The following is a 19,487-nucleotide window of genomic DNA, read 5'->3' as shown; positions in this document are numbered from 1 at the left end:
CCCACTTTTTCTAATCCCTATTGGATTTCTGGACAATTACAAAAAATAGTTGTGATGTTGGAAACATTAAACTTAAATTAGAAAAGAAACCTTATAGGTTCCCAATTTGGACTCCTGGACATTCACTTTTAGAAATACCTCTTCTCATGAATGGCCTGTGGGCTGTGAGCACGTGTGGGAGTTCACTAAAACCCTTCTCTTGTGGGAGCCAGGCTGAGACAGAGTCATTATCAATGCCTAGATTCTTACAAACCAAGATGAGTTGCCTGGCAACATCCTTTACACTCACTCTACAGTGAGTCTATAGAGATGTGTCAGAAATGTTCAAAGATCTAGTTGAGGATACAGACCAGAGCTTTAGTAGAGGGCCTTAGAAGACTTGGTTTTAGGTCTTTTGTTTATTCCTGCTCATTAAAATTGATGCTAAACCACAGAGAATGAAACCACTACATATTTACAGCATTAGGGGTCAGCAGAATAAAATAATTTTTAGTTCTAGGGAATGTGTCAATAGCTCTAATCTGAAATGTCTGGATAATAGAGCTCTGAAGTCAGATGAGACATGTTTCCAAAAAAAAAAAAAAAAAAAGACTAGGCGAAAACCTGGGCCAAACTTAATCAGAGAAATTGATTGTATGAATCAGTTTTCAATATTGAAACACCTTGGGGATTTTACTTTGAGGCTGCAGAATCCTGGGCTTCATCCACTGTTGTAGAGGACTGTTTTTAAAACAAGCACGGTTATATATTAAGAACCAGCTTTTCTGTTTCTAAAAGGAACAGAATAGCTCTTTAAATGGCACGGTAGCACATTGTCAAAAGAATCTTTTTCATGTTTTGAGGTACTGTCACACTGCCTGGGCAGTGGAATAGTGTGCTTTGCATTTCTTCATGCAAATTTTAGTGCAATAAACTAAATAAATGTACTAATTCCCTATCCCTGCCTTGAGTTTTGGCAGAGAAACCGTCAGAGGCCTTTTCTTTTCCAGATTTGCAAGTCAGAATGTCAGGGAGACTAATCTTTCACTTCCTGAGTGCCTATCTGACATCTTTAATCTAATGTAGCTATTATCGGCAGAAGGCAAGGTAGTTGCTGTTTGTGGCAATGCCAGTGCTGAATCACTATGAAAAATCTTATCCACGTTATTATTTATGTATGTTTCCCACAAATATGAATCTTTGCTGAATTGGAATTGAACCAAACTAAACCTCAGTTTAGATTTTCAGAAAGCCGGGAAGAAGCTAACACATGTGCCAAAGTGTTAAATGCCATGCTCCTCGTTCTCTCCATTTCTTATCTGAAAGGTTTAAAGCACAGAAACTTCTTACTCTTTTACTCTTGTATAATAAAGTTATTAAACTCTCTGAAAATAAGTTTCTACTGAGATAAGATTAGTGACCTGGGCGTTGAAGCTATTACCTTCTTCATGTACCAATACTTCACAATAACCAGATGAGTCCAGTATACTCACAAAGCAAACAAACAATCCATTCTTCTTTAATTTCTCTTACGTAGGATATGTTGACAGAACAGAGATATTTTATTGTACACTTATATTTGTATCATGCAGTTAAATCTGTTGTTCTTCTTGTCCATCTGCTTTATTCATGATCACATACAAATTTAGGAAAACAGTGTATCTCACAGACACAACAGTCATAAACCAGAGGTTCTCCAGCAGTGGTTTTCCGATTTTAGCATGCTTTTGAATTACCAGGAAGGCTTGTTTAAATGCAGATTTCTGGGCCCACCCTCAGAATTTCTGATTCAGTAACCCTGGGTTGGGTTGAGGATTTGCTTGGCTCAAGAATTCCCAGGTGCTGCTGAAGCTGCTGATGCAACTTGCACGCTTGGAGGGGCAGCTGGTCACAGGACTGCTGCGGGCTGCTTACAAGCAGTCCAGTGAATAGTGCTGGAAGTCTGTAGGGTTCCCTCTGCTGTTGACCTCTGAGGCATTATTCAGGATGTTGTTTCTGTATTATCTAAACTCCAGCCTTTTGATGCCTGCATTTTAGGTTGGAAGAATAAAGCTTTTGTGTCTAAGAAAGGGATATGTCTCTTGGTTTGTCCTTTTGTGCCCGTGTACTTACACATAGTTTTTAACGTTGATTCCACAAAGGAAATTGTGGATCAAACCAGAACTAGATATTCGGTCTGTAAAGTCCAGGGAAAGCTACACTGGGACATAGCTGTCAATCCAGAATATTTGTTTAATAAATTAAGGAATTCAGTCTACATCTCATTAGATTCTAAAATACCTAACTTAAGTTTTACTGTTCCTCAAAATCAGATTTGTTGTATGCAGAAAATGTGAGAAAAACACAAGTAAACAGTATGTTTTGGTTCTTTACTTGAAACCATGGACATGATTGATGGTGTTACATAACTGACCTACCAGACTGTAGCGGATGGTAAGTGACCTGTGCTTGGTAATCGTCTTACAGTGCGGAAACTAAGACCTAGAGAATTTAAGTGATTTGTATAGGGTCAGAAGCAGAATTTATTGTTGAACTCTTCAAGTGGACACAGTGTGGCCCAGAAATTGATTGCCCATAATTCTATTACTGTTTAAATTCCATAGATACCCCTTAACTATCCTTAAATTAAAAAGCAGAAAATTCAGTTTTTAACTATGAAGCTGAGCTGTAGTCTGTTTTTAGGGTAACCGACTTATATCAGTGATTTTAATAAAAACAATTCCCAAGGTAAAAGAACAGATTCATCCTACACTCTTAACTTTCCTGCTTATGGCACTGTTCATTAGCTGTGTGGTTTTAGAAAAGACTCTTAACCTTTTCTGACCTTCAGTTTCCTCATCTGTAAAAATGGGAGTAATAATCTTAAATCAGATTAATAAATATAAAACACTTAGCAGAAAGCTTGGTTCATAGTAAAATGCTCATAAATGCTAACTAATTTTTTTTATTATTATAGTGATAATCCTGAAGTATACCACAGGATGTTAAAGTGTTTTCTGAATAATCAGGGGGAAAAGATGTAAAGATTTAGGATCCTCTTTAGTTAAATGTATGTGTTTCAGTTCTGACTTCTCCCCTGCGAGTCATATGATCCTGAACATGTCATATAATGTCTTGGTGCCTCAGTTTCTTGTCACAGTGACGTTGTATATACCATGATGTTTTTCTGTAACTTAACAAATATGTATTTGTATAGATACTTGAATATATACATTCATAGGGAAAACATGGGTTGCCCAAAGAGCAAGGGAATCAAGATTTGGTTGGAAAGTCAGGAGAGAGTGGGATTGGTGAGATAATGCTCGTGTTAGCAGTGGGTATATCTGGGTGGTGGGATTGTTTTAAGTTTTGTTCTTGGGCAGCGTATGTTAGGAATGAGAGCTCAAGTTCTAGAATTAGATCTGGTTTAATTTCTGACTCTGTTACCTTCTAGCAGTAACTCCGTGTAACTTTCATAACCTTGAATTCTTTATCTATAAACTTGTGATAGAAATAGGCCTTTTTATGCTAGGTCTATCTCTTAGGGTTGTTAATTTTAAGTAAAATTAGTATATATGCCAAATGCTTGGTTCAGGCAAAATAGATAAGAGCACCTTCCCTATTTTTCTTATCCATTAATATCATTACACTTCGTTCACTTTCTAAAAGTTCTGCCAAACAAATTTGTATTGAAATTTTTTGGTAATCAGATGTCACCAAAGGATGGTGATACTCTTCATTTATACCTTCATTTCTTAAGTTTTCATATTGTACATTATAATAATGCGTCATTTCAACCATAGACCCTTGACACACATGGCAGAACAAGTCAACAGTTTTACAGGACTTTTGACTACACGTGCAGAGTTAAGGGCCAAAGTACAGACTAGTGTTCTGAAAACAGGCAGGATTTTATCCACACTGAATATTCTCAGAGACATTTGAGATTAATCTTTTTATAAGAGATCCTTTTCAATCTCTTTTAAAATGGCACTGTCCTTCAAAGGACAGTGTTATTTAAGGCGACAATAAAATTAGGATGTATTTGAAACTCAAGAATGGAAGAGCGTTTTATGGTAGTTATTTGGCACGTATTCATGTTACATGTTTTTTAATGTGTAAAGGATTTTTCCTTTGGATTTCTTAGCAGCAGTGTACATTCTGTCGCACAAGTACAAGCCACTATAGGTAAATGTTTTCTATAAAGTGAATAATTCCTTGAACCTTGATGATTTGTTTTATCTTCTTTCCCTTTTTTTCTGAGAACTTATCAAATCTTAGTTAGGCATGCTTCATTTGTTTTGCTTTGAATTTTATACTTAAGATTGCATATTAAACCTTCTAATAGGATTTTTCATTGGCATATAGACACCAGAAGCTTTTGTCTTGTAATTCACATCTTCTGTTATGTTTTGTTTATATTCCCTTTGTCTACTCTGTTGTAAACACAATAAGTATAAAGCAGGGTTTTTAATCTGAATTAAATTGGTGAGCTTTAGGGGGGTCTCTAAACTCCTTATTATACACAATACTATTCTATAATGTACATATGTACTTCTTTCTATAACAGACTCCCAACGTAGTCTGTGACACATATGTTACCCATGTTAAAAAAAAAAAAAGAAGGAAAAAAGAATTCCTGTTTAAAGGTTGAAATGAAACAGAGGCTGTTAATGGCACAACTATTAGAACCGAAAAAAAAAAAAAGAAAAGAAAAGAAAAAGCTAAAATCTGGACAGTGGACAGACTTGTAAATGGACTGAAGGGAATAACTGAAACACAGCACTGCCCAAATCACAATGTGAAAGTCAGTACAGAAAGTAGAGCTCAGAAGCAGAGAGAGAAACTGAACACATTACAGTGTATTTTAAGTACAAGAGACAATGCCTGATTATTGGTTATGAAAATAAGCATGCCAAAGAACTAGAATATGAATATGAAAAGCTTTTCTTCCCCACACTTCCTTATCCAGTAGTAAGTTCTAACATGTTAGAAAGTTATTTCAATGGACAGATGCTTTGTTGAATAAAGTGTTTCACTTTGATCGCTTTTAGGTGTTTTCCTGACTTACATTTTATCATTGTTTAAAAGAAGAGTAGTCTCATCCCACTAACTTTTAAATTAACTTTTCTCAAGGTGTTTTGCATCACAGATTCTAAAGACTTAGCCTATAAATGTGGTGCTTAGATCCATGTTAGATATCCAAAAGGACAGTTTTCCTATTAACTGAAAACTATTTCAACTTACGGTTTTGAGGCAGTAAAATGCACTGGTTTAGAGTAAAATGCACTAGTGTAGACTACAGACCCTAGAGCCAGAGCAGCTGTGTTCACATATTAACTCTGTCACTTACTGTTTGTGTGAAGTTGAGCAAATTACTTACCCATAAGTATAGTTAATTTCCTTATCTGTAAAATGGAGATTATAATATTACCTACACCATAGGAATGCTGCAAAGATGTATAGATTAAAATATGTGAAATAATCAAAACAATTATGCATGTGGTCCATAGTGCTATATAAATCTTAGCTACAATTATTATAATTTTTTGGAACCTTTAATGACTTTTTATCTAAGAATGCTGTGGGTAAGGCTATCAGCCTTTTTAGAGTACTTTGCAAAGAGGATAAAATTACAGCTATACCCTGTACTCATTGGTTGTTTTTACAAGCAATCTATTGTATATGCATAGATGCTAAGTTGTATGGGTTTTGGGTTTTGGTGTTTTTTAATGGAGGCAGTTTTTCACTGTGGTAAATAGCCCAAGCCCTGGGATCAGACAAGCTTGGATTCAGTTCTAGCTGTGCCACATATTAGCTGTGTAACTTTTATTACTTAATCTTCCTAATCTTCTGGTTCCTCATTTGTAAAATGAAGATAGTAATATTGCCTACTCCATAGGGTGTTTGTGATTAAATAAGATAATATACATAATTTACTTAGCCAAGCTTCTGGAACATCAGTTGTTAGGACTAATAACTTCTCTGTCACATGTATATAGTATTATAAACTTACTTCTGAAAATAAAGTTGGTTTTTATGTTTTATTTTCCTAAGCTGCGTATAAGTTCCTGCAGCCCAATGTCCATGTGTTTTTCCTTATCTAGAAGTGATGCGTTACAATATTTGTGCTTATGAGACTTATGGGAAGTGTTGGTTAAAGTCTATTTATTTTCATTAAGAACCCTTGAGAATAGATCCTTGTATTAGTTATCTATTGCTGTATAACAAATTACCATAAAACTTAGTAACTTAAAAGAACAGCATTTACCATCTCACAGTTTCCATGGGTCAGGAATCTAGCTTCTCTGTGGCTCAGGGTCACTCACAAGCTGCAGTCAAGTTGACAGCCTGAGTTATAATCATCTCAATGCTCAACAGAGGAAGGATCCTCTTTTGAGTTTATATATATGATTATTGGAAGGATTCGATTTCCTGTGGGCTGTTGAACTGAGGGTCTCAGTTCCTCACTGACTTTTAGCAGAAGGTCGCCTTCAGTTCCTTTCCATGTGGATTCTCCATAGGACACCTTACAACATGGCAGCTTGCTTCATGAGAGCAAGCAAGCAAAAGGCAGAGTAAGTGCAAGCAAAATGAAAGGGACGAGCTTTTAGAGTATGATCTCAAAAGTGATGGAGCTTCTGGCTGGCTCACTTGGAAAAGCATATGACTTTTGATTTCTGGGTCGTGAGCTCAAGCCCCACATGGATGTAGAGATTACTTAAATAAATAAAACTTTAAAAAAAAGTGACATCCTATCACTTTTTGCCATATTCTGTTTGCTAGAAGCAAGTCACTAGGTCCAATCTATACTTAAGGGAGTAAGTTGGAATTTTGAGGAAAGCTGTTCAAATCAAGCAACAAATTTTTCTTGTTTTTTTCCCCCTACATATTTTATATGTACCATTCCATGGTCTGGAAGCATAAATCTTTCTCAGCCTCGCATTCCAATAGAAAAATTCCATATATTCCTGGTATCCTACCCTTTTAATATTCAGAAACTCTCTGCTGTCCTTCTTATAACTATCTATAGGTCTTTCCCTTGCTTTATCTATACAGATTATTTACAGATTATAAATTACTAATCTGCACTATTAAGCAATTTATAACCAATGCTCTTATATCTTTAAGTTTACTGTAATGGATTTTGACTTTTATAGAAAAGTGTATTCAATGAAAGTAATTTATGCCACTTTCATGAGGTTTGGGCTTAGAAAAATCTGTCTCGTAGTGCCATATTAAGATTTTGATGCTGGGGCACCTAGGTCATGTGCTGACTTCAGCTCAGGTCACTATCTCACGGTTCATGAGTTCAAGCCCCACACTGGGCTCTGTGCTGACAGCTCAGAGCCTGGAGCCTGCTTTGGATACTGCGTCTCTCTCTGCCCCTCCCCTGCTTGCGCTCTGTCTTGCTCTCTCAAAAATAAAATAAATGTTAAAAAAACTTTTTTTAATAAAAAAAAGATTCTGATGCTACAGCTAACATTTGCTGATTTATCTCTTAGTACTGATTTGTTTTTCTTGATCAACATAGAAAGAAGGAATAAAGAACAAAGATAACTTACCACCCCCTTTGAACTGTTCCTTTCTTTCTGACCACTATTCAAAAAATTTTTTCCAAGTATAACATTATTTCTCACCAATACGTGGCCAGTATTTAAACATATTTGTGCTTAAAAAGCATGCACAAATCATATACCTTATAGAAAATTACTATATCCACTTACCATCTTAAGCTATATTTTACTATATGAGAACAGATATCCTTACTTAGAACAGGATTTCCTGAATTGTAATCCAGGGAATTGAGATGTTAGTTTATGCTACATGCATGACGCTAAATTACAAGATCTATGGATGTGGGACTTGTCCACCTTTTTCATCACTGTATCCCTAGTGCTCAGACCAATAACTGCTATCTAAAACTCAACAAATACTAAATGGACCAATGGTCAACTATAAAATGATAGCAACTACTAAAAATTGGGACATTTTGCAAACAAGGAAAATGCCAGAATAAAAAGTAGAGGCAAATACTAGAGATAAGTAATAGTAGATATCAAGGACAGAAAATCAGGAGTATATGAAACATACGCAAATTCTCCTAAGAGCTCCTGTGTCAGATAACACGTACACACCACCCAAAACATTCAGCAGATTATTTGGAAACCATTAGAATGATGTAAGGAACAATTTGTGCTATAAGCATATCTTTTGGCGTTAGACAGACGAGTCCTTGAAGAAAGGGCAGCTACTGCAAACACATAGCTTCAATACCACCAGTAAGGCTGGATTCCTGACCCCTCGTTCTTCAATTTCTCAGGGAGATGAAAAGAAAATACCACATTCAAACAACTGAAGAAAGTATTAAATTCTTGTGATGCGCACCCCCCAAAAATTCTAATAATAGCTAACCCAGGAGAGTCAATTCTAGACCATTCCCCTACTTTCTTCCCTAGTACTTCAGCTTTACATCTCACATCATCAGACTGTACCAGTCACTGCCCTTCCTTGATGCAGCTTCTGTACACTCTGAGATCCTACCAATCTTTAAAGATTTTAGCTACTAGTTCACCAGAATTCCTGCTTTCCTACCCATTTTATTTTTAAAACTTACCTGCTACTTTTCATATAACTCTCTGTAGGTCTTTCCCAGTCTATACTGACTATTACAGTACAGTGAAATCTTCCTAGAATGGTGCTTTTCTCTTTAAGCCTACACGATTAGATCATGCTGTTTTTGTGTTCAGTTTCTAGAATAAATCCCAGTTTGGAAGCCAGCAGGGGAGTAAATTTGTTATTTAGACAAATATGAGTTTTGAGGATAATACTTTCCTTACTGTGACCAGTATATAAATACCTAGCTTTCCACATTAGAATAAATTGTGCTATGGATGAGGAAATCCAGGCCAGTAGGGGAATAATATGGAAATACCACATTATAGAAGTAACGCTTCTTTACCATAATTTGTATCTCAAACGTATGTCTATTCAAAGCAGACATTAGAAACCTCAGTTAAAAACCCAAAGGAACACTCAGTGAGAAACATCAGTCTTAGAGATTTCAGTGAAGGATTCAAGATTCTTGAGCTTGTCAAATACTGCTTTTTATCCCAGCCAAATAGTCATCACCATACATCAATATACACATAGTACTTCTTGTACACTGGAGGCAGTTGTGTAGGCAAGGAAATACTACTGTAAGTGTTGCCAGCAATGAGTACTTTCTGTCTCTATATATCCTATCTCTGCAGTGATTCCCACTTGAGTGGGAGAGGATCAGAAGTAGAGTGTTGTGATAGAAGATTATTAGCATTTAAAAGCCTGTTTTCTTAGCTAAGTGCCAGACTGATGAATTACTATGTAGAGTCCCTAATCTTTTAAAAATTTAATCCCTAAATAGCAAAAGAGAGAACAACTATGTTTGTGTATGTGTGGGCGACTTTTTGCCCATTTATTTATGTCTAAAATTATTAGTAGAAAGACTACAGGATTATTAAATATTAGATAAATTTACTTACTGTTTTTTAGGAAGCATATTTTTAAAAAATTTTTCCAGCTTTTTGAGATATAATTGATGTATATAATATTATATAAGTTAAAGGTATATAATATGCATGATTTCATATATGTACATATTGCAAAATGATTACCAATGAAGTTTGTAGACAGTCTCTCCAGTAAATTGCACCTACATAAAAAATTTTGTATGATACCTAGGTTTTCAAAAAATTAATAAAACCTTTAGGTCTGTTGCCTTAGGTAATAATTTTATCTGAAAACTGGTCTGAACAAACCAAAATTAACAAGAAAGGCTGGAGTAAAGTGTTCTACCGAAGTTGCATTATTGCTTACTCCCATTTCATACTCGCAAGCAAGGCATCTAAATAGTCCCCTCTGCAACTGGAGAGATTCCCTAAAAGTTGATCCTTTAACTTAGGCTCTAGGTGAGTTAAAGAAGGCAGTAATTTGAAAGAGAAGGAAGGGTTAAGTAGGAGAGATTCACCACTTTTAAGAGATGGGTCGAGTAATTAAAGATTCTTTGGATTCTTATGTATCTTCCCCAACTTAGGCTATTTTTCCTCAATTGAGGATTGACAGTGACCTGTGTCATTGATAGCCTCACATGGATCTAGTTTCCCCATCTATGTCCTGGACCATTCCTCCCTACTTTTCTGTCCTCTGGTCCATACTGAGAGGTAGTCCTTAGAACTATGGAAAACTTAGACCTTCATCCTAACCTCTAACTTCTATTTAACCTTAAAAAAGTAGACAACTTTTTCTAGACAATTGTTCAAAAACCTGCTTGGCAAGCATATTTTTAAAAATTAAGGTGAAAATGCCCTCACATTGGCTTTACACTCTGCAGTTCAATACACTTTATCATTTCCTACTACCATTAACCCAGCCATGACAGATCTATCAAAACTGCTTTTATCTCGAAAGTATTTGAATTTACAGCCTTGACTGTGGGCTACCGGGAGTCGTTACTTTCTTTAGGAAGTAGCAAAGAAGCACTGGAGGATGGAAGAATGAAAATTTCCTGTACTCTCTCCCTATTAAAACATACAGTTTCAGGGGATTCATAGTTTCCCAAAAGAGCAGGTAGCAGAGGACGTTGGATCAAGAGTTCCCGATTTAGCGCTCGCTTTGGCAGCACATGTACTTTTAAAATTGGAATGATACAGAGATTAGCAAGGCCCCTGTGCAAGGATGATGTGCAAATTCCTGAAGCACTCCATATTTTTAAAAAGAAAAAAAAAAAAGAGAGTTCCTGATTTCGATCATTTTTTAGCTTACATCTGCTACCGTTTGGAATATCATTTGTTATTAGCTGCTGGGGCTAGCTATGGAAGGAGAAAACATTATGTATGACTGAACAGTAGAAACTTGAAGTTACTTTGAAAAGAACTAAGGGAGACTTTCTTCAACCAATAACTTCTAGTGGTATTAGGGAAACGTTGGCCATCTCCAACACTGTGATCATCCGATGACTCATTCTTGTAGCTCTTCCCCTGCTGTCTCCTTCCTCCATCCCCACGAGTCATTGTCCCACAGACACTAGCTAGCTCTTTGCTACCGCAGTTGCACAAGGCTGTTAAGAATGATCTTAAGAGATGAACTACAGTTCTGTAGTTCAGTACTGTACTGTAACCCAGTCACCTTTTGCCATGATTACTTTTGCTTATTATTTCTAATAATCCTTTTGTCTTTTCATACCCCTAATTATTTTAATTTGAAAATATTTGTAGAAATTACCTAAAGATAGGACAGTGCTTCCCCCTCCCCCCCTTTGAGAAAAGATTTGTATTTGCTTCTGCCACCTGGGGCCATTTTGATCCAAGTTCAGAGTTGGTGGTATTCCGGGCTAATCAAATGACACAAGTCAGAATTGCAAGGCCTAGTTTACTTCTGGTTTATCTTTACTCCCAGAGTACATTTAAGGGTTCCAGCCCAAAGCGTAGGGTGCTTTACTAGATTTCCCACTCTTGGCAGAGCTTAGACTTCAGTTTTGTTCCTATGACCTTATGAGACGGCCAGAAGCACAGCTTAGCTGTTCAATCATTTCTTCCCTGTTAACTAATGCCCCTGGCGTTCAAGTGGCCATCCATGCTGGGCAGAGATCTCCCTTCTGGATTTCCGTCTTCTTCCTGGTTTTGTCTTTTGATTTATTACCATCTTCTTAGGTCTTTAATGCTTTTAAAAAGATTTTTAAGGTGTATTTTGTCCAGTTTTTATTGGTTGTCATCAGCTAGAGGGTCTCCAGTTACTGAAAGGTCCCTGCCACCACCATTTCCTTTGGGGGGAAAATTCTAGCATTTTTATTTTTAGATTGCATACACATTGTAAAGTGTATAAACAGAACATCTTTGTCATTCTGTGCTCTCCATGGGAACAGACGATACACTAAAACAGTCTTAGAACACTACCTCTTTGAATAAACCAATCTCCTTAAATTCTGGGAGCTGTATAATAAGAAATTGAAGCTGTGGGGCACCTGGGTGGCCCAGTTGGTTAAGTGGCTGACTTCGGCTCAGGTCATGATCTCACAGTTCCTGGATTCGAGCCCCATCTCAGGCTCTGCACTGACAGCTCAGAGCCTGGAGCCTGCTTTAGATTCTGTTTTCTGTTATCTTGTCTCTCTCTTGCTCGCTCTCTTGCTCTCTCCTCTCCCCCCCCCCCCCTTGTGTTTTTTTTTCTCTCTCTCTCTCTCAAAAATAAATATTAAAAAAAAGAAATTAAAAAAAAAAGAAATTGAAATGGTATTGTTAGCTACACCTAGGTGATTACTTGAAATACAAAGAAGTTCTCTTTTCAATCAGGCTTTTAGAGTTAATTCATGGTCCATCTCTTTGGGCAAGTTGTCTCCTGTTTGGACTTGGAAACTAAATCTCTGATTTGTATTTTGCATCAGACTTTGCAAGTTTTTGCCTTTTGTGATTATGATATTACCCATGATACAAAATTGTTGAAAGCTTGCCTTTCTGTTCCTGATCTCCATCTGGCCTCATTTGACCTGTTACCATTAGCTTGGAGAGGAAAAATGTCTGTTTTATCCAGCCACACATCTCAAATGTATTTCATAGATCATTGAGATAAGTTCAGCATTATTATGTTTTCTGCTTCGATCTTAACTTCTGTAGTAGCCATAAAAGTTCAGTTATAAATGTGAGTAGATGAAACTGATATTTCTGTTGTTGCCAGAAAAAAAAAATAGGGAATAGGAATCATCGTGCAAAATGATTAGAGAATTTCTTTTCATGTTTGAAGAGAATTGTGAGGCACAAGCTTACTACAGTCTGGCTCTCTGTTGCTTGGCTCTGTTGCAAACCAATTTAAAAGGAGTGTTCTTATCTGCTGGTTAATGTTTTATTAAAACATTAGATATCAAAAGCCACACAGTACATTTTTGCATTTACCACAAAATGACTAGTGTATGTATTAAAGACTTACTCTTCTACTAATCCATGTAAATCATCTTTGGCTACAGTAGAACAGAAGGCTACCCTTAAAATCTAAAGATATTTGTTTTATAGAAGTAAATATCTTTTATAGAAGTATTTTTTATAGAAGTAAATATATTTTTTCTATTTATAAGTCTTCTTTGTAGAAATATGTTTTATAGAAGTAAATATAATTTTTCTATTTATAAGTCTTCTTTATAGAAGAAATATGTTTTATAGAAGTAAATATAATTTTTCTATTTATAAGTCTTAAAGAACATTGGTTAGAATTCATTTATGTACAAGTAAAATTTCTATTACAGTCAAGGGCATAAAATATGGATGCTATTTTCTGGTATCTTAACAGAATAATGATGCTGATTTTCTTAGTTAAAATTGTATACATTGAGTTCTCTAATACAACAAATGTCTTGTCTGGTTCCTAACCAAGTAACATTTTTTATAATGACACGGATGATATGCTGTTTGCCCTAGAGAAAAGAAAAAGTTAAACTATGGATGGATCATAGTGGCATTTTTTCCATTGAGAGCTTTTGATTGACAATTATTCCTCAAACGTTTCTTCTCAAATATCCAACCAAGTAAAAATAAACACTAAAATTATCAAAAACACCCATCTGAACAATTTAATGCATTTTCTGCCTTATGCTTACCACTGTATCCACAGTGCTTATTGTAGTAAATGACTAGTACATAGTAAATGTTCATTTAGTGTGTGTTGAGTGAATGAAATGAACCCAAAAAGCCAGAGGAAGGCAAAATGAAATAATTTAATATGTTATAAATATGTATCAATGACATAGATTTCTCTCTACTAAGAATATATCTTTTTGCTTTCTAATTTACTACAAAGGGGTTCAGAAGCTTGAATAACCAGAGCTATATAATAAAACTGGAGCTCAGTTTTGGGAGAATGTGGCAAAGCCACGTGCTGGCTTCAACACTTACTGTGACAAATAACAGCTCTGCTTTTAACAGACACCCATTTTCTAATATTCATCAGAAAATAAAAAATTTAGGTAACCATTTAAGAACTAAAATGAAAATATAACCAGGTTTGCTTTGGCATTTGGGCCAAGCTAATCATAGGTTTTATAACTCTGTTAGAAAGAATGGGTTTCTTTATTTGATTAAATGTGGTACAAATTTCTGAGTTTTGAAATAGATGAGAACAAGCAGTTTATAATTAACGGATCGTAAAGGAAAATGTAAACAGCTTGATGTGAAAATGCCAAGAGAATGCTGAGAATTTAGAGAGTCTATAGACTGAGACCCTGTGTAGCCTGCCATGTTAGGGATGCAGATTAGGGGTTTGGATACATTAGCTGTTAAACATTCATTTCTTGACACAATTTTAGTCATTGTCTAATCCCTCTGCGGTTTGGCTACTTTAAATAGAAGACATTATTTTGCAAATATAAAGTGTAAACCATCTCTGAAAGAATTGGTATCATCAAGAAAAATAAGGACCAAAATGTTCAGCACTTTCTTGTTTACAGCATCCTATTTCTTGCCTGCATTGTATTTCTGATATAATTTACTACGATTTAATTAATTGATCTTCTGTTTTCCTTCTTGAGACTATAACCTCCTTAAGAATAGGGGCTGTACCCCTTATTCATAAAGGTACATGTAACACCTGAGACAGCACTGGACACGCAAAAAGTAAATATTTAATGAATGCTTAATGACTTAATGAAAGCTATATTTATTGTCTGTCATCAGATAATGCAGGATGCTATTAAAGATAAAAATAAATAAAATAACCATATAAACAATTTGTATTCAGCAATCATATATTTTCTGACAAAATAATGAAGTAGTTGAGAACATAGGCTCAGGAGCCATACAGCCGCTGAACTTCAGTATTAACGGTCACTTACCTAACTCTGTAACCATCGACAAGCAAGAACTCAGTCTTTGTGTGCCTCACTTTTACTATCTGTAAATAGGGAATGTTGTTAAGGTTAAATGATTTAATACATGTAAAGCACTTAGAAAAGTACGAGACACTAATATCCCAGTAAGTGTTAGCTATTGTTGTCATTACTAGTAGTACTACTACCAATATTATTATTCCAGAAATAAATTTAAAACGCTCTTCTAAACATTAAACATAGTGCATTTAATCCGTTTTGAACTTAGAGCTCTGTATTTTGTTGAACTAGTAAATCACATAGAATTTAAATTTGAAAACTGTTCCCTCTGCTCTTTTTCCCTAACTCCACTGTTAGAGAACCAACTTCATCCATTATAAGAATTTTGGGTATAACCTCCTCCAAGAGATCTTCCCTCCTTTTCCTGCCTCCATCCTGCCAAGACAAATTTAATTGTTTCTTTCTCTGTGTTCTCTAGTACCTCCTTTAATTTATAAAATATTTCTTATATGCATTGGCTTCTCTCAAGTTGTATGTCTTTGCTCTGCTTTAAGTTGTTAACTGGTACAAGAGGAGTGGCCAAGTAATTTCTAATTTTGTACTAAATTTTGAAACACGTATAGCATTCTTTTTCATAATTCTAGACTTCTTTCTTGGAGGAAAAAAAAACAGATATTGTGCATACTGCTTCATTCTCAAACCTAGTTTCCGTAAAACATTTTCTGAAATTTCTAAAAATTGAAATAGAAATACAGAAAGGTACACCAATCATAATTATGTAGTCTCAACGAAATTCTATGAAGTGTACACACCCATATAACCACAACCTAAATCAAGATAATAGAACATTCCTGGCACTTCAGAAGTTTTCCTTGTGCTTCCCTCACATCATTATCCACTCTCTACAAGTATAACCACAATTATGAGTACCATTCTCAGTTATTTCCTTTCCCCATTTTCACACTTTGTACAAATGAAATCATTTAGTGTGTATTCTTTTGAATCTCTCTTCTTTTGTTCAGTAGTATATTTGTGAGATTGTTTTTTATTGGTCTATTTCATTGTGTATCTACTCTTGATGGACATTTTCAGTTTGGGCTATTATGAACAATTCTCCTATTAATATTTGTTCGCATGCATTTTGACACACCTATGTATATAATTTTCCTTTTGGTATATACCTAGTAGTGGACCTGGTAGAGTTTCAGAATGTTCAGCTTAAATTTTTTTCCAAACTTAAAGCTGCCAATTTACATTCCTACCAGCACAGCAGTATTTAAGTATTCTTTTACCCCATATTGTCAGGGTGTTTTTTAGTTAGTTTGTTTGTTTTGTGTGCTATCTGCACTGCACATATGCAACTGTGCAGAATCATTGTGATTTTGGTGTTCATCTCCCAATGTTAATATGCTTTTCACATGCTTATTGGTCATTTGGACATCATCTTTTGTAAATGCCTATATAGATTTTTTTTGTTTACCTTTTAGTTGGATTGTCTTTTTTTTCCTTAGTGATTTGTATGGATTCTTTATATATTCTAGAAAGAAGCCCTTTGTTGGATATATAAATTAAAGATACCTTTTCCTACTCTGTGGCTTACCTTTTTACCATCTTAATGGTGTCTTTGGTGAAAAGAAGTTTTTCTTATTAATAAACTTCACAAAAAACCAATGGTTAGTGCCTTTTGTGTCCTATTTAAAAAATCTTTGCCAAGTCCTAGGTCATGAAGATCTTCTATTAGGTTGTCTTCTAGAAAAGTCATTGTTTTACCTTTTATATTTGGGTCCATAATCTAACTGGAATTGATTTTTATATATGGTATGAGGTAAGGGCAGGTTTTATTTTTATTCCTATCATATTGATCCATCATCATTTACTGAAAATACCATTCTGTTACTAAACTATGACATTGGCACCCTTGTCCTAAATAAGGTGAATTATGTATGTATAGATATGCTTCTGGATTCTTTATTCTGTTCCATTGGTGTTTTTATCTATGCTTGTGTCAGTCTTACTCTGTCATAGTGCTTTAGCATTATATTAAATCTTGATATTAAGTAATAGAGGTCTTTCTTCTTCAAGTTTTCTTTACTATTAATGGACCTTTCCATTTCCATGTAAGTTGAAGAATCTTTTAGTCCTTAGGGTGCTGTATTCTTCATTCAGTGTTCTCGGAACAAAACCTAATGCATAAATGTACTCCTCCCAAATGGTCAGAGTGAAACAAGAGCTGTAAATTTAAATAGTCTTGGGGTGCCTGGGTGGCTCAGTCAGTTAAGTGTCCGACTTCAGTTCAGGTCACGATCTCATGGTCCGTGAGTTCGAGCCTCGCATCGGGCTCTGTGCTGACCGCTCAGAGCCTGGAGCCTGCTTTGGATTCTGTATCTCCTTCTCTCTCTGCCCCTCCCCTGCTCACACTCTGTCTCTCTCTTTCAAAAATAATTAAACATTAAAAAAAATTTTTTAATAAATAAAGTAGTCTTAACAGAATGTATGAATGCTGTATCATTTATTTTGTGTAAAATAGGTCTTACAGTGATCACCTTATTTTGTTTATCATATTCCAAACTCATTATTTAAAAAGCCGCAGTAGAATTCTGCTCAAGGAAAATACTTTGTTTAGGGACATACCTTAATTGAGCACATTTGGTTATGAAGATGGCGCCCTCTTCACTCTTCACATTGCCTGGATGGTCATGGATGAGACAAAAATATGGGTAAAACATTTGGTATGAAAATGTAAGATGAATTTTTATAGCAAATATTTGGTATGAGGATTTAAGAGGAATTTTGAGAGTGACGAGAGCAAGTACCCAGGGTAGAGGGGTGGTAGGGAGTGATGCCAGCAACATGGTAAGGGACTGGAATCAAGGATGATAGTGTAACCTGGGGTTAAGAGTTTGAGTTCCGGATCCAGGTCGCCTAGGCAGCCACTAACTAGCCATATGAATCTGAGTAAGTTACTTATTCTTTCCATGCTTCACTTTCCTTATTTGTAAAATAGGGGTAAGAGTGCCTACCCTCATAAGGCGGTTATGATAATTAAATGATTTAATATACATTGTGAAACACTTAGAAATAGTACCTGGCATATAGTTAATCTTCATATGTGCTAGCTGTTATAATTAATAAAAGATAATGTGTGAAAAATGTGAGAGGTATCATATTTTTATTTAATTTGTTCTGTGCCTTGATATATTTCCCACCCTTGACATACACAGTGTATCCCCAGTAAAGTCCTGTCTGGGCACCAGCATATGACAAAGGCATAATGAAGACTGAAAAGATTATTAGGATCTAGTAGTGCAGAGAACAAACCCCACCCTCATAAAGGAAACAGTCTAAAGACTAAAAATTCATTGTAAGCCAGAAATTGAAGTAATTGTAAGAATCTTCAGAAATAACAGATTGGACACTTGTTTACCTACTGACTCTGTGTTGATAGTATATCCAGTTTGACAAATTTTATTATTTTGTGAATGTTTATTTGAGAGAGTGAGCAAGAGAGCACACAAGTAGGAGAGGGAGAGAGGGAGAGGGAAACACAGAATCCAAAGCAGGCTCCAGGCTCTGAGCTGTCAGCACAGAGCTGGACGCAGGGCTCGAACCCACAAACACGAGATCATGACCTGAGCCAAAGCCGGACGCTTCACTGAGCCACCCAGGCACCCCCAGTTTGACAGATTTTAAAGGGTGAAGTTATTCTAGCTGTTTCAAGGTTTCTCAACCTCAGTAGTTGACTGTTGGGGCTAGATCATCCTTTGTTCTATTGAGCTGTCTTGTATAGTGTAGTATGTTTAGCACAACTCCTGGCCTCTATCTACTAGAGCTTATGTTCACACAAAACCTTCTACATGAATGTTCATAGTAGCTTTATTCAAAATATCCAGAAACTGAGGGGCTCCTGGGTGGCTCAATCGGTTGAGTGTCCGACTTTGGCTCAGGTCATGATCTCGCTGTTCGTGGGTTCGAGCCCCACGTCAGGCTCTGTGCTGACAGCTCAGAGCCTGGAGCCTGCTTCGGATTCTGTCTCTGTCTCTCAACAATATATAATGTTAAAAAATAAAAATAAAAAATATATATCCAGGAACTGAAAACAACCCAAATACCCTTCAGTGAGCAAATGGTTAAACAAAATGTGGTACATCTATACAATGTGTTACTACTACTCAGAAATGAAAAGGAACAAACTACTGAAACATGCAATAATTTGAATGGACCTTAAAAGCATTATGCTGAATTTTTTATTTTTTTTTATTTTTATTTTTTTAAATATATGAAATTTATTGTCAAATTGGTTTCCATACAACACCCAGTGCTCATCCCAACAGGTGCCCTCCTCAATACCCATCACCCACCCTCCTCTCCCTCCCACCCCCCATCAGCCCTCAGTTTGTTCTCAGTTTTTAAGAGTCTCTCATGCTTTGGTTCTCTCCCACTCTAACCTCTTTTTTTTTTTATGCTGAATTTTTTAAAAGCCAATCTCGAAAGGTTACGTACTGTATAATTTCTTCTATATGATGTTCTCAAAATAACAAAATGGCTCACAGAACTCAGGAAAACACTTTAGTATTACCAGTTTATCATAAGGGATATCCTTAATGATACAAATGAACAGTCAAATGAAGTGGTACATGAGGGGAGGTCCAGAAAAGTCCTGAGCACAGGAGTTTTGGTCCTTGTGGAG

General features: G+C 35.8%; 1 protein-coding gene and 1 non-coding gene across 11 annotated transcripts in view; both read left to right on the top strand.

The window, feature by feature from the left end:
• TANC2 (tetratricopeptide repeat, ankyrin repeat and coiled-coil containing 2) overlaps positions 1 to 19,487 on the top strand; it is a 361,571-nt gene that overhangs the window by 191,786 nt on the left and 150,298 nt on the right. The window lies entirely within an intron of this gene.
• LOC128774418 (U6 spliceosomal RNA) lies at positions 10,600 to 10,706 on the top strand. Its single transcript, XR_008418985.1, has one exon. It is a non-coding gene; the product is annotated as a U6 spliceosomal RNA (small nuclear RNA).

Source organism: Panthera pardus, unplaced genomic scaffold (genome assembly GCF_024362965.1).
Source record: "Panthera pardus isolate Hobbes unplaced genomic scaffold, ASM2436296v1 HiC_scaffold_3, whole genome shotgun sequence".
Classification (NCBI taxonomy): domain Eukaryota; kingdom Metazoa; phylum Chordata; class Mammalia; order Carnivora; family Felidae; genus Panthera; species Panthera pardus.
The sequence above is the reverse complement of the archived record's forward strand: the minus strand, read 5'-3'. Positions and strand labels throughout refer to the sequence as shown.